We start from the raw sequence: 3863 nt of genomic DNA, 5'->3' as shown, positions 1-3863 counted from the left end.
CAAAGGCAGGAAGGAAAGCTGGAAAAATACTGCCTACTTTTTAGCATTATCCTCCACATGAACACGAGTAGGCTAGATCATTGGGCTATGCCTATTCTTATGGCATGTAAACAGGGCTGGACTGGGACAAAAAATCGGCCCTGGCATTTTTGGCCCAGACCGGCCCACCACAATCGGCCGGACACCACCCACCAGTACGAAATCCTTGCGGCCCCTTTAAATACGCAATACCACCGTACTATTTCCCCAAACCACTACAAAGATGAGTAAGTTCCGTGGACAAGTGTACCAGTGCAAATGGACGAGTGTACTCACTCACTCTTGACTCCCTGGTCGTCAGACGTGGCCGTGGAGTACACAATCTCCATATTCAAGTAACAGTTACAGTACAAGTACAAGAAATTGTCAAAGAAAAAGCTCTGATAGAAGTCAAAGTATAATTTCAAATTATTTATTAAATTATTATTATTATTATTCAAATGTTAGTATAGAAATATATGTACAAAGTATACAAGTAACTCAAAATGTTGCCTGTGAACTCCACTGGGCTGAAAAGATCTCCTCCTCAAACAAGGCAACCTTTAAAAGAGTGAGAGGGAGAGACAAAGAGAGAAAGGTGAGAATGATAATTGATGGAGTTAAATGATCACAGTACTTGGCCAGTATCTTCAATTGAGAGCAATGTAGAGAGATAGTTGCATGTATTTGATACTTACTTAGTAATAAAGGCTGCATGGCCCTCTGGATACCCTCAACAATAATGGCATCTCCTGAGAGAGAGAGAGAGAGAGAGAGAGAGAGAGAGAGAGAGAGAGAGAGATAGAGAGAGAGGGGGGGGGAGAGAGAGAGAGAGAGAGGGAGAGATGAGACATGATCAATGATAAGTCATACATGATTAAATGACAGATTCAGATGATCAGAGTTGCATGAATTGTATACTTACTTACTGGAAAAAGGCTGCATGGACCTCTGAATACCCTCATCAACAATGGCATCCTGAGTGAGAAAGAGGGAGGAAGAGAGATGAGACACGATAAGTGAGATAAACTATAGATTCAGATAGTAACAATATCTTCTAGAAAATGTAAGCAGTTGCATAGATTGTAAACTCACTACTTACATAAAAAAGGATGCCTGTGAAGTCCACTCCAGTTAAAAGCAAAGTGCTTCTTTTCAAACAAATGAGGGCAACCTTTGATAGAGAGAGGGAGAAAAGGGGAGACAGAGAGAAAGGTGAGACTGAGACATTATAATTGATTGAGTTGATCACAGTACTGGTAATTACATGATCATAATACCTTTATCTTTACTGGAAAAGGCTGCATGACCCTCTGGATACCCTCAACAATAATATCCTGACAGAGAGAGAGGGGGGGGAGTGAGAGAGAGAGGAGACATGATCAATGATCATTTTTAAATTATAAATGATTAAATGACAGATTCTAGAAAATATAAAAACATAGTTGCATGTATTGTATACTTACTTAGTGGAAAAGGCTGCATGGCCCTCTGAATATCCTCATCAACAATGGACAATGAACCACACAAGTTAGGGCCGGGCATCCTTTGAGAGACAGGGGAGGGGGGGTAATAATGAGTCACATGATCACACTATCTTCAGTCTAAAAAGCTGCTACATTATTATGAATAATTTTATAATAACAACAATTTCATATCAACTTACTATAAGTTTCCTCAGTAGCTCACTCTTCTCTGACACTTTGTCAATGACAGTGTCTGTGTCCAAAGCAACAAGAACGTCTTTTTCAGTGGCCATCAACATGAAGGCTTCCAATTTGCTGGCAGACAGCTGCTCCTCAGTCTGCTTTTGATATATTTCAGTGTTGAGAATGACTTTTTTAACCTAGCCCCTTAGTAACAGTCCTGAAAGGAGCTAGGCTTACCAGTCAACTGGCTGGTAAATTATCCATTACCAATAGATTTTTAGCAGCTAGCCATTGGCTAGTAAATGGCTAGGGTTAATTTTGGACCATGGCCACACACAGCTAACGTTAGCCTGCTCCTCTTTTTCTTCGAAGATACAACGTTAAGTAGCCCAGCAGCAGCAACACTGCTAGGCTAGGCCAGAATAGATAACGTTAGTAATAGCGCTAGTGCTAATTGCCAAGCTAACGTGCTAACGTTAGCACTACTAGTACTGACGTTATCTGGCTGGCCTAGACAAACAGTGTTAACGCTAGCTAGCTCAAACGTAGCTAGCTACGACCCGATTTGCTTGGCAGGGAGGTGGGTAGCTAGATAATGCTAGCTAGCTGTACCTAGCTAATGCTAGCTGGCGCTAGCCAGCAGATAGCCGTCACCCATATTCATATTTAGCTATAGCTTTTTTTTAGCTTTCAGCTATATTTCCTTACCGTTTCAACTACACACTCCTCCTGCTCACTCTGTCCTTCCTCGGCCCTGTCATGTCTCTGTCCCTCCTCGGCCCTGTCATGTCTCTGTCCCTCCAGGGCCCTGTCATGTCTCTGTCCCTCCTCGGCCCTGTCATGTCTCTGTCCCTCCAGGGCCCTGTCATGTCTCTGTCCCTCCTCAGCCCTGTCATGTCTCTGTCCCTCCTCGGCCCTGTCATGTCTCTGTCCCTCCTCGGCCCTGTCATGTCTCTGTCCCTCCTCGGCCCTGTCATGTCTCTGTCCCTCCTCGGCTTCCCTGTCCTGCTCTCGGCCACCATGGCTACCAGCCACCTCTCCTTCAAGTTCGTGTTCAACATGGTGTTGCTGCACAACGTCGGCTGAGGCTGTAGACGTTGAAGCAGCCCCTGACGCAAACATATCAGTAATTTTTGCACATGTTGCAGCATCCGCCTCAAGACTTTTAATCTTTTTAGCTCGTAATTTCTCTGCGTCCCCCTTGCGCTTTGGTTTACTATACTTGTCCTTATCCATCTTTCTCCATCCACTGACTTTTGGCTCTCTAACGGCCCACGCAAATGACACCTGAAACTAACAGAGGGAGGGGTGGGGCCTACATATGATTGGGCCAGCCCAGTGTCAGTATAGAAAATGGACCAATGGGCCGCAGTCCCTGCTCTATGGGCCATTCGTTAGCCCCCAAAGAAAAATAATAATATTTTTTTTAGATCGGCCCACAAGTAGGTCCGGCCCACCGGGCATTTGCCCGGTACGCCACATGGCCAGTCCAGCCCTGCATGTAAAGCAATTGTAGCCTATATCAATATATATTATTATTTCAGCTGCAACCCCTAGACTGGCAGGGGACGCTTAAATAAAGCAAATGTAGGCTATAGTTTTTAATAGTTTCAGGTTGGAGTAGACAATGTGAAGTCTCTATACAACAGGAAGATAAAACAGGCTATTAAAATGGAAAAAGTGAAGCTCGGGTGGAGAAGTAGGCTGATTGTCAGGCATTGGTGCTATCACAATTTAATTAAAATGTAGCCTACTTCTCTTTGTTCCTAGGATCGGGAGGCTAGTCTAATAAATCAACATTGAAGACTTGACAATTGAATAAAAAATGAGTGTTTTTACTTGGTTCTCCGCATCACCCACAGCCTACACGAAACTGCAGGTAGACTAATAAAACACAAGCCAGTGCATAGCTTACAGTCTATGACTAAATGCACAAGGCAAAATATGGCTCAAGCAGCTGTCATTCTGCAATTTTTCATATGATATCGGGGAAAGCCAAAGAGGGTTTTGGCGGTTTGTAAAAAGTCTTCTGAAGAACCTCTCGCTGTTCTCGCACAGCAGATTATTGTTTAATTCGCACACTGAAGTTCCATAATAGAATCTTAACATTCATTATGCCTTTTTCCAAGTGAATTGATCGGTCAGTGCTTCATACGTTTTGATCCATAATCTGGAACTTAACCTGCCCCGGAGCAG

The sequence above is a fragment of the Borostomias antarcticus genome (assembly GCF_949987555.1).
Source record: "Borostomias antarcticus genome assembly, chromosome: 26".
NCBI lineage: Eukaryota > Metazoa > Chordata > Actinopteri > Stomiiformes > Stomiidae > Borostomias > Borostomias antarcticus.
This window is presented reverse-complemented; position numbering follows the sequence as displayed.